Below are 13,279 nucleotides of genomic sequence, written 5' to 3'. Positions count from 1 at the left end.
CAAAGCCAAATTCACAACTGCAACAAGGTTATGAAGCTCATCTAAACTTGGCTCATAAATACCACCAGATGTAGTGGCTAAGCCACCGAGAACGGAACCAGATGCATCACGGGCAATAACGCCCACGAATACAGTCTTAGTTAACAGATTGTAAGCACCATCAACATTTATCTTTATAGTCTGACCAATCGATAGTCTCAAATGGTTCAACGTAGGAGCTCGTGGCACATTAGATAATGGTATTTTTCAGACTGAGAAAATCATAATGCATGGCCTTTGCATTGGCCGCAATGACCCAAGCAGGCTTGTAACGTCTCGAAACCCGGGTCAGTAGTTTGGGTTAACCCGAGATCCATTTTATAGTCCAAAAGATTTATTAAAATAGTTTGGACCAAGTTTATTTGGAATTTGGGCTGAGTTAGCCCAAAAGATTTATGATAGGTGATGATAATTTTATGATTTGGAAAGTGTAGGGGTTAAAAGTGTAATTTACCCATTTTTAGTTATTTTGAAAGCTGAAAACCCCTTAGTATATGACAATTTACGTGAACCCCCATAATATCTTACTAAACTTTCTTCTTCCCCATTCCATTATTTTCGTTCCCTCTTTCTTTCATAAGTCAAATTAAGCATTTCCATTCTAGTGTGGTTAAGCCAAGGTAAGAATATGAATCACCATTCTTCAAGCTTCAATTTAAGCTCCACATTGTAGAATTTTAACCATAGTTTCTAAAATGGGGTTTTAAAGGGTTTATGAGAATCTTTAGTTTCTAACCCATTTTTAGTAAGATTTAAGTTGCAGAAGTGTTTTAAACCCCAACCTAAGGATCTAGCTACGTTAGTAATCTCTTTTATTAACTTTGTTTAGTGAAAGAAGTGGGTGAAAGTTCAAAAGCTAAAGGAAAGGAGAAAGCACCATTTGAGTGAGTTGGGAGCTTTGTCATTAGCCAATAACCTTATTCGCTTCCCGACAAACATACATTACTGAAAGACTATTAAAACCATTACAATTATCTCATATAGGTTGTAAATGGACACCTATCATAGAATTCACACAACTTGCATTATTGTACGGATTGACTAGCGTGGTGGAATCCATCTTAATAATGTTGTCTCGCCACCCCTCAACCAAATCCAAATTCACAATTGCGATAAGGTTATGAAGCTCAGCTAAACCTGGCTCATAAATACCACCAGATGTAATAGCTAAGCCACCAAGAACGGAACCAGATGCATCACGGGTAACACGCCTACGGCTGCAGTCTTAGTTAACAGATTGTAAGCACCATCATCATTTATCTTTATAGTATGACCAATCGGTGGCCTCCAATGGTTCAACGTAGAAGCCCGTGGCACATCAGATAATGGTATCTGTTAGGCACAAAGAAAATCAGAATGCAGGGCCTTTGCATTGGCCGCAATAACCCAAGCAGGCTTGTAACGTCCCAAAATCCTGGTCAGTAGTTTAGGTTAACCCGAGATCCATTTTAGAGTCCAAAAAATTTATTAAAATAGTTTGGACCAAGTTTATTTGGAATTTAGGCTGACATGGGCCCAAAAGATTTATGATATGTGATGATAATTTTATGATTTGGAAAGTGTAGGGGTTAAAAGTGCAATTGACCCATTTTTATTTATTTTGAAAGCTAAAAACCCCCTTATTATAGGTTAGTTTACGTGAACCACTCCCCCATAATATCTTACCAAACTTTCTTATTCTTCCTTCCATTATTTTCATTTCCTCTTCATTTCAAAAGTTAAGAAATTAAACATTTCCATTCTAGTTTGGTTAAGCCTAAGAATATAAATCACCATTATTCAAGCTTCAATTTAAGCTCCAAATTATGGGATTTTAACCATTGTTGCTAAATGAGTTTTTGAGGGGGTTTATGAGAATATATAGATTCTAACCCATTTTTAGTAAGATTTAAGTTGCGGAAGTGTTTTAAAACTCAACCTAAGGATCTAGCCAAGTTTGTAATCTCTTTTCTTAACTTTGTTTAGTGAAAGAAGTGGTTGAAAGTTCAAAAGCTAAAGGAAATGATAAAGAACCATTTGAGTGAGTTGGGAGCTTTGTCATTAGCCAAGAACCTTATTCGCTTCCCGACAAACATATATTACTGAAAAACTATTAAAACCATTACAATTATCTCATATAGGTTGTAAATAGACACCAATCATAGAATTCACACAACTTGCATTATTGTACAGATTGACTAGCGTGGTGGAATCCATCTTAATAATGTTGTCTCGCCACCCCTCAACCAAATACAAATTCACAACTGCGATAAGGTTATGAAGCTCAGCTAAACCTGGCTCATAAATACCACCAGATGTAATAGCTAAGCCACCGAGAACGGAACCAGATGCATCACGGGTAACAACGCCTACGGCTGCAGTCTTAGTTAACAGATTGTAAGCACCATCATCATTTATCTTTATAGTATGACCAATCGGTGGCCTCCAATGGTTCAACGTAGGTGCCCGTGGCACATCAGATAATGGTACCTGTTAGGCACAAAGAAAATCAGAATGTAGGGCCTTTGCATTGGCCGCAATAACCCAAGCAGGCTTGTAACGTCCCAAAATCCTGGTCAGTAGTTTAGGTTAACCCGAGATCCATTTTAGAGTCCAAAAGATTTATTAAAATAGTTTGGACCAAGTTTATTTGGAATTTGGGCTGACATGGGCCCAAAAGATTTATGATATGTGATGATAATTTTATGATTTGGAAAGTGTAGGGGTAAAAAGTGCAATTGACCCATTTTTATTTATTTTGAAAGCTGAAAACCCCCTTATTATAGGTTAGTTTACGTGAACCACTCCCCCATAATATCTTACCAAACTTTCTTATTCTTCCTTCCATTATTTTCATTTCCTCTTCATTTCAAAAGTTAAGAAATTAAACATTTCCATTCTAGTTTGGTTAAGCCTAAGAATATAAATCACCATTATTCAAGCTTCAATTTAAGCTCCAAATTGTGGGATTTTAACCATTGTTGCTAAATGAGTTTTTGAGGGGTTTATGAGAATCTATAGATTCTAACCCATTTTTAGTAAGATTTAAGTTGAGGAAGTGTTTTAAAACTCAATCCAAGGATCTAGCCAAGTTAGTAATCTCTTTTCTTAACTTTGTTTAGTGAAAGAAGTGGTTGAAAGTTCAAAAGCTAAAGGAAATGATAAAGAACCATTTGAGTGAGTTGGGAGCTTTGTCATTAGCCAAGAACCTTATTCGCTTCCCGACAAACATACATTACTGAAAAACTATTAAAACCATTACAATTATCTCATATAGGTTGTAAATAGACACCAATCATAGAATTCACACAACTTGCATTATTGTACAGATTGACTAGCGTGGTGGAATCCATCTTAATAATGATGCCCTTCCACCCCTCAACCAAATCCAAATTCACAGCTACAACAAGGTTATGAAGCTCAGCTAAACATGGCTCATAAATACCACCAGATGTAGTGATTAAGCCACCGAGAACGAAACCAAGTGCATCATAGGCAACAACACCCACAGCTGCAGTCTTAGTTAATAGATTGTAAGCACCGTCAGCATTTATCATTATAGTTTGACCAATCAGCGGTCTCCAATGGTTCAATGTAGGATCCCGTGGCACATTGGAGAATGGTATTTGTCAGGCACTGAGAAAATCAGAATGCAGGGCCTTTGTATTGGTTGCAATGACCCAAGCAGGCTTGTAACTCCCCGAAACCCGGGTCAGTAGTTTGGGTTAACACTACATCCATTTTAGAGTCCAAAAGATTTATTAAAATAGTTTGGACCAAGTTTATTTGGAATTTGGGTTGAGTTAGGCCCAAAAGATTTATGATAGGTGATGATAATTTTATGATTTAGAAAGTGTAGGGGTTAAAGTTCAATTTACCCATTTTTATTTATTTTGAAAGCTGGAAACCCCCTTATTATAGGATAGTTTACGTGAACCACTCCCCCATAATATCATACCAAACTTTCTTCTTCTTTCTTCCATTATTTTCATTTCATCTTCCTTTCAAAAGTCAAGAAATTAAGCATTTCCATTCTAGTTTGGTTAAGCCAAGTAAGAATATGAATCACCATTCTTCAATCTTCAATTTAAGCTCCACTTTGTGGGATTTTAACCATAGTTGTTAAAATGGGTTTTGAGGGGTTTATTAGAATCTTTAGATTCTAACCCATTTTTAGTAAGATTTAAGTTATGAAAGTGTTTTAAACCCCAACCCAAAGATCTAGCTAAGTTAGTAATCTATTTTCTTAACTTTGTTTAGTGAAAAAAAGTGGGTGAAAGTTCAAAAGCCAAAAGAAAGGAGAAAACACCATTTGAGCGAGTTGAGAGCTTTTTCATTAGCCAAAAAACTCAAGGTAACCACACTTACAACCCTTCCATACTCATTAGAGGTTCATTGAAGTGTATTTTAACATAAAGGTTTATATTAAAGCTTGGTGAGCATGTTAATGGTAGATTTTATGTTTTATGTTAAAAACATGTTTAAAGACTTATTTATAACCCTACTTGATCACATAAAACACTTAGAACTTTTGAGAACCTCTAGGTAGTAATGTGGGTGAATTTAAGTGCCTAAATAAGGCAATTTCGAGGGAATGTATTGGTACTGGAGGGATTAATATCGATATTGTTCTTATTCTGGCCTAAATTTAAGAAGTTTATGAATGCAATATCGATACCCCTTGAAAGAGTATCAATACTGAAGGTTCGGTATCAAGACTGGGGTGCTTGGTATCGAGACCTATATTCCAGTATGCCATTTTGATATCGATACTCTAAGAAGTATTGATACCCATAGTCCAAATGTCGATACTCCCATATGAGTATCGATACTTCCTCTTTTAAAACAAAAGAGTTTTGTTCTGAGGTATCGATACCTTGGGTAGGGTATCGATACTCGATAGGCTATATCGATACCGTATGGCCAATATCGATACCAAAGAGTTGTTTGGGCTATAGGATCTTGAGGATTTGTAAAGGCTAGTGAGGCTCCCAATAAGCTCTAATTACTTGTAATTAAGACTACAAGTGAGAACAATAATTAAGCTTAATCAAGAATAGAAACTAAAATAATTAAGACCACATAAGACGAGCCTTGTTTGATGCTTGGGAAACATTTCGATCTCTCGAGTTCCTTTAGTTCAGGGTGTCGAAGATTAGAATCAGTTCGGATATCCTTATAGAGTATACATGGCACTTTAAACTGACTAGCTAGGGCGCAAGGTTCGACACTCGCAAGGGGTGGGCTAGTCGAGTGTGTGGTGTCCGATGTAGAGATTTTTTGAGGGCTACATCCTTGGTAGACTAGAGGGCTACTTGAGCTCCGAGATGCAGAAATCCCTCAGTAGCACCATGATGTCTACCATAGCGTAAAGAGTGAGTATTTGAGTATACTCAATATATTATTTTATTGGTTATATGAACATATTATTAAGTCATTTTTAGTATGTTTTAGTTGTTAGGGTGACACTAGGCTAGTTAGATCAGCGTTGGAATTTATTTCCTTACGTAGATTCTTAGGTGGAACACTTGAAGAACTTTTGTGCAGAGTAGATCCAGACACATACTTTTAGAGAAGAGTACGTCTCGGTTTCTTCTTATAGTGCATGTATATTTGCAACCCTATTTTTCATAATCGAGTCACAAATTATTTTAAATGAATGGTCTGTATATTTTGGAAACATTAATTTTGGGGAGCTCTCGATTTTAACTTATTTGTATAAAGGTAATATTTATATATTATGAGCATTTTTCGAATGTACGTTTTCCATGGAGTATGTTAAAGAAAATTTTTGGTTAACTACTCTGGTGGTTCAGTATAGCACTCTCATCGGTCGACTGTGTGTCGTGATGGTGTAAGGCGTTACAAGGCTGAAAAAGTCAATCACGCACCAAGGAATTCCTTTCATTCCAAATGTTCCATAATAGAACTAAGAAGCCTGCAAACTCGTCAAGTCCAATCGTAGCAAAAGATGATTCCAACCATAATAAAGGAGAATAAGAAATGGAGGTAAGGAATGTACCTGGTAAACCTCTAACCCTAGAAACTTCCAACACAAATGAACAATCCCGAAACACATGGACTACGGTCTCAATTTCTATCTTACAGAAAAGACAAATCACATTGCCTAACCCATCCACTTGCACTTTAATTTTTATCGGGAGGGCCTCTCGTGCCAACCTCTAAGCAAATATACGTACCTTAGAAAGAACTTTTATCTTTTCTACAGTCCACCAAAGAGATGAAATCGCTTTATTTCTGTGGGTTGGCCACTGAAGCCACCAATATACGAAGCGAATATAATATATCCCCGAATCATGGTTCCCCACACTATACAATCATTGAAACAAGGTGCAATACGAGTTTGAAGAATTTGTTCAATATCATGAGTGTCAAAAACCTCACGTATCTTGTCCTGTCTCCATAGCGGCCGATCCCTATGCATGAAGTCTCCACATCGGATATCCCGTAATTGTGGGATGTTGTAGGTACCTGTAAGGGTTAATGGTTTTGTTTCTCCCCATTTATGATGAAATGGACGAGTATCGCTATTACATTCCACTCTCCAAAAGAAGTTTGGTGATAATTTCTGTAAAGTCTTATAAAGACCCTTCCATGCGTAAGAACTTTTGCATCCAAGTTTAGCATGTAAAAGATCATTGTCTGGGTAATACTTAGCTCGAAACACGCGAGCAAACATGGAATTAGGTTCTTTAATAAAGTGTCATAGCTATTTTCCTAGCATCATAGTATTGAATGATTTGAGGTTTTTGAATCCTAGACCACCCACCCTCTTCGGCTTACAAATGTCTTTCCAGGATACAAGCGACCAACCCCTTTTATCTAACTTTCCTGTTTTCGGTGATTGATAACAAGACACGGCATACTAAGGTAAAGCCTCAGCTACCGCTTTCAAAAACACTTCTATATTGTCATAGGACAAAAGTCTCTGTGTCCACCCCGTTACTCGTGTCAATACTCTGTCACGTAAATATCCAAATGTTGATGTTTTATTCTTGCCTATGTGTAAATGTAATCCCAAATAATGTCCAAGAGTATCCACTTCTTGAATACCCAATATATTTGTAATCAAAGCGCGATGTTCTAGTAAAGTCGTCGGGCTAAAGTAAATAGCAGACTTCGTTAGATTGATTCATTGAGCGAATGAAGTAGCATAAAGATTTAGGATCACTTCATCTGGTCAACAAATCAATATAATGAAGTCTGTTATTTATACCGACCCTGAATGTTAACTATAGTACCAATAATTAAAAAAATCTCAAACACTAAATTGTTCACAGATTGTGGTTCAATTTTATTATTTTCACTTTTATTTTAATATATTTATAACAATATTTTTTCTAGATCATTTCCTTGGTAAAGATTATCATGACTACTGGTCTCTTCGTACTCTCGGTGCAGGTTTCTTGAATTATTTTTCTTCTTAATCTATGTTTCTATGAGATTTATTGGTTGATTGCTTTTTCGATGTTTGGTTTCTTAGTTCGCTTTCATATGATATTATTATGGCTTCTAGATATATATGTTGGTTAGTGTTTTTTAGACAAGTATTGATTTATTCGTTCTCCATGAGTCTGTGCAAAGTAGATATTCTACTGTTTACTCAGTTTCTGCTCTCGATCTTCTCATGATGTCAACTCTTGATTGTGTTTTCTTTTATATGGGCCACAACTTCTTTTCAATGATCAATACTTTGTCTTCCCTCAATTCTTCTCATGTTGGTAGGATGAGACTATGATTAAAGAGGAATTGGGCTTTCATTCGTCTACTTTGAATACTCTTCAGATTCTTCAAGTTCACTTTTATTCATTAAGTAGTCATTAGTCATTCACCGTTATATTTTATTTATGATTATCTCAAATGTATTCAAATATTGTTCTAAATGATATCTTTTATAGTTAATGTTGTAACCCCCTAGACCCGGTCTGGACGTTATGCCCAGGTCTAGGTGATTACGTATCACATTTAGAAATTTCTTCTTATATTTAAAACAATGTTGAAATCCATGTCTCAATAATATATGCAATTTATCCATAATAAGGATTTATACGATAAACATATATGAATACATACTTTAGAAAATCGAGTAAAATACATACATATTAAAATACTAGAAATACAAATATCATGACGATAGTAACACATGTCACCAAAATATAGTAGAAAGACATATAGAAATATACTGTTTTACAAAAGTAATAGTAGTTGATCTCCCCTGATGCCAAGTCTTCTAGTTTATAGTTTGTTGCTATCTGAAAAGGTTAAAATTTACAAAATTAGCTGAAAAGCCAGTGTGCTCCTTGCGGTGTATGAAAACATTCATATAAAAGTAATTCAGTAAAAAAAATTCAGTTTATTAAACATGCTTTAAAAACATGAACATTACCCCCATCCAATCACCAGAATGTGTAGGTTCCCCATAACCGTACACCCACCTGTACACTCGGTAAGGTCTTACCCTGTGCACAAAGCAGAGGAGCCTGCGGTAAGGTCTTATCCTGTGCACAAAAAAGAGGAGCCTACTACTGTAATATGTATGTATGTATTGGAGTACAAACGATAATTAATACAACAATAAATATGTATGTATTGGAGTACAAACGATAATTAATACATTAGATATGAAAATGTTCCATATTTAGAAATCAATTACAAAAATACTGTAACCAGATATCATATCAGAAATATGCGGCAAATCAGATATCAAATAATATGTATTCAAAACATCGAGTATTGTCTCATAAAAATATTTAGCATCCTCAGAAATATAAAACAGTAAGGTAACATCGTCAGGAAACACACCTGTAATAGTCTGAGAAATCGGATAGGGAAGCCTACTACTGAGTCTGTTGATCAGGCTCTGCTGCAGCGCTAGATCCTACGAATCGGAAAGATCTATATTGGAATCCTAATATGAATAATCTTAACCTTTATTTAAATAATTTACGAAAACCTACAAGTAATTCATGTAGTATGTGGATCGGGCGGATATGACGAATGGACAATACCGGACCTAACTGATCCTCGCTCAGGTGAAACACGAGTACCTTCATAAAATATCTTATTGGATCAATTCCATAACCATATCTCAAATAAATAATCAAAAAAGCTAAAAATACTAAGCATTTTTGGGTTAACGAGCTTGATTCGGGGCTTTCGGGGTCAGAATTTGGCAAAACGGACTTCAGAATCAGATTCAGGACATCAAAAAACATAAAATGACTTTTTGAAAATTTTGACTTTTCGGTCAAAGTTAATGGTTTTGACTGACAATTTCGAGGCTTTCGGGTTCGAATTTTGAAAAACAGACTTCAGATTCGGACTCAGGACGTTAAAAAACATAAAATATGACTTTTTGAAAATTTTGACTTTTTGGTCAAAGTCAACGACCGGTCAACGGTCAACGGATCGAGTCAGGTCAACAGTCGGACCGGGTCAAATAGGTCAAACGGGTTTACAGGTCAAAGTTGCCCCAAACAGTTTCGAAGCTCCCCCACGCGCAGGGGCGGCGCGTGCACAATCCTATGGCATCCAAAAAATCCCCGAAAATTTTCTAAAAATATTTTAAGCGATTTTAAGACACTTACCAAACTCGGTTCAAAATTTTGAACGGTGGAGATCTCGATTTCAATACATCGGATAGTTTAACTACTTCACCTCCCTCACGAGCCGGCCGATGACGGAGACAAGGAGGACACCGGTGGACTCGGAATGACACAAGGAATACGATGGTGGAGAATGTGTTGAAAACGGAGCAACGATCGACGATGAATTGACGATTTTCACGGCGGTGGTGTTAACAAAACATTGAAACTTTGAATCGAAATTCACGTCGTTTGACAGTGTTTTGCTATGATCGATTTATGGGGTTTTATTCACTGGTCGACGACGATCACGATGGTGGCTTTGGATCGACGATCGGTGGCCGAACAACGTCGGGATCGGGTTTGAAAGGAGGGGTGCGGGAGAAGGAAAGTTTAGCAATTGTTTCTGGTATGAAACCAGAAAACACATTGCAAATATTTATCATAAAAGCTGCTGACACTCCATGGATAAATTCAAGGCTTGGTCCCTAAATTTCCTTTTACATCCAAAATAGCCTACAAGTTTTGAAAAATTTTAATTTAATCCCAAAATTTCACCAAATTGCTTAAATATAAAGATATTTTTTTTCATTTTTCTGGGTTGTTACAATTCTCCCCCTCTACAAAAAATTTCATCCTCGAAATTTACCTTATGAAAATAGATGAGGGAATTGTGCATCCATTGACTCCAATGTCTCCCAAGTAGCTTCTGAGGGGCCACAGCTACTCCACTGAACTTTGACCATTGACATACGCCTATTACGAAGAACTAACTCATTTCCTTTCTAAAATCTGAACGGTTTCCTCCTCGTATGACAAATCAGGTCTCAGCTCTACCTCATCAACATAAATGATGTGACCTGGATCTGGACGGTATCGCCTTAACATAGATACATGAAAAACATCATGAATACGACTGAGTTGGGGAGGCAACTCAAGCTTATAAGCAACAGGTCCGACTTTCTTCAGAATACGATACGACCTAATAAATCTTAGACTCAGCTTACCCTTATATCCAAATCTCAATACCTTCTTCTATGGAGATACCTTGAGAAAAACCTTATCCTCCACCTCAAACTCGATATCCTTTCATCGTTGGTCTGTGTATGATTTCTGCCTATCAAATGCCTCTCTTATACGAACACATATCAATCTGACAGTATCTTCAGTCTCTCGATCGAAGTCTGGACCTAAAGTTTTTCTATCATACAACTCTGTCCAACATATAGGAGTACGACATCTACGTCCATACAGAGCCTCGTACGGTGCCATGTGAATACTTACCTGATAACTATTATTATAAGTAAACTCGGCTAATGACAAGAAATCTTCCCAACTACCATGGAAATCAATCACACAACCCCTAACATATTCTCCAACACCTGAATAACTCGCTCAGACTGACCATCAGTCTGCGCATGAAAAGCTGTACTGAAATTCAAACGAGTACCCATAATCTCGTGCAAAGCCTTTCAAAACCTGGAAGTGAACCTCGGATCTCTGTCAGATATGATAGACAACGGAACACCATGAAGTCTAACGATCTCTGAAATGTACAATCTAGCCAATTTTTCCAAAGAATAATTAACCCGAACAGGGATAAAGTAAGCTGACTTGGTGAGTTAATCAACAATCACCCAAACATAATCCTTTTTGGAAGGATTCAGAGGAAGACCAGTAACGAATTCCATCGTAATGCTCTCCCATTTCCACTCAAGAATCTTAATTGACTGTAACAATCCAGACGGATGCTGGTGTTATGCTTTAACCAGCTAACAAGTCAAATACCTTGCCACAAAATCTGAAATATTATTCTTCATACCAGTCCAAATGTAGCGCTCTTTGAGGTTATTGTACATTTTGTCCCCACTAAGATGCATAGCATAAGGACAACTATGAGCCCCCTGAAGAATAACCCGTCTTAACTCATCATCTTTAGGGAAGTAATAACGTTCGTGAAAGCACAAAATACCATCCTGATCTAAAGTATAATCTGAACTAGATCTCTGCTCAACTTGTTCAATAATGGGAAGTAATGAGCTATTAAGGAGCTGTTTGGCCTTAATATCCTCGTCCAAAGTAGGTTTAACTTGTAACTCTGCTAACAGACTATTACCATCAAATAAACTTAAGTTAGCGAATAAGGCTCTGAGATCTTATATCGCCTTACGGCTCAAGGCGTCAGCCACCACATTAACCTTCCCTGGATGATACTCTATCTCAAAATCATAGTCCTTTAGAAGCTCCAACCAGTGACGCTGTCTTAAATTCAATTCTTTATGAGTAAACAGATACTTTAGACTCTTATGATCGGTATAGATATAACACTTTTTCCCGTAAAGGTAGTGTCTCAAGATCTTTAAAGAAAAAACCATGACAGCTAACTCCAGATCGTGAGTAGGATAATTACGCTCATGTGGCTTTAATTGACATGACGCATAAGCGACAACCTTCCCATCTTGCATCAAAACACATCCTAATCCAAAGTGCGAAGCATCACTGTAGACATAAAAATCTTTTCCAGACTCAGGCTAAATCAGCACTGGGGCTTGAGTTAGGACATTATTTAGTTTCTCAAAGCTAGCTTGTTGGTTCTCAGACCAGACAAATGAAACATATTTCCTTAATAGTTTCGTTAGAGGAGTAGAAAAAATAGAGAACCCCTCAACAAAATGACGGTAGTAACCAACTAAACCCAAGAAACTAAGGATCTCTGAGACATTCCTGGGTTACTTCAAGTTTAGAATAGCCTCCACTTTGCTCGGATCTACCCGAATACCATCAGTAGAAACGATATGTCCAAGAAAATCACTTCGCTGAGCTAGAACTCACACTTTCTCAACTTGGCATATAACTTATTTTCTCTTAAAGTATGCAGAATAATCCTGAAATACTCCTCATGTTCTTCTTCAGTTCAAGAATACACCAGTATGTCATCAATGAACTTAACTACAAACTAGTCCAAATAAGGTCGAAACACCCGATGCATCAAATATATAAAAGCAGCATGGGCATTAGTTAACCTGAATGACATCACTAAAAACTCGTAATGTCCATACCGAGTACGGAAAACAGTTTTTGGGACATCAGAATCTTTCCCCTCGAAATTGGTCAAATAGATCATCGATCCTGGGCAGAGGATATTTATTTTTAACTGTGAGCTTTTTATGTTTCGTATAATCAATACAGAGTCTCATTGTCCCATCTTTCTTATTGACAATGAGAACTGGGGCTCCCCACGGTAATACACTGGGTCGAATAAATCCTCTATCCAACAACTCCTAGAGTTAAACTTTCAGTTCCTTAAGCTCATTTGGGGCTATACAATAAGGAGCAATTGAAATCGGGGTGGAACCATAATAGACTTCAATCTCAAACTCAACTTCTCTATCTGGTGGTAATCCAGGCAACTCTTCAAGAAAAACATCAGGAAATTTCTTGACAATCTGGATGCCTTCAATATCAGATTGAGAACTCCTAGTGTCCAAAATATAAGCAAGAAACACCTCAGAACCCTTCCTGATCATCTTCTCAGCTACCAAAGTAGATACAACATTTGTCAGAAATCCACGACGTTTCCCAGTCATTACAATCTTTTTGTTATCTGAGGTCCTCAGAACAACTCTCTTGGTCTTACAATCGAGATTGACTCGATG

The sequence above is a fragment of the Hibiscus syriacus genome, unplaced genomic scaffold (genome assembly GCF_006381635.1).
Source record: "Hibiscus syriacus cultivar Baekdansim isolate YM2019G1 unplaced genomic scaffold, ASM638163v2 tig00011761_pilon, whole genome shotgun sequence".
Lineage (NCBI taxonomy): Eukaryota > Viridiplantae > Streptophyta > Magnoliopsida > Malvales > Malvaceae > Hibiscus > Hibiscus syriacus.
The sequence above is the reverse complement of the archived record's forward strand: the minus strand, read 5'-3'. Positions refer to the sequence as shown.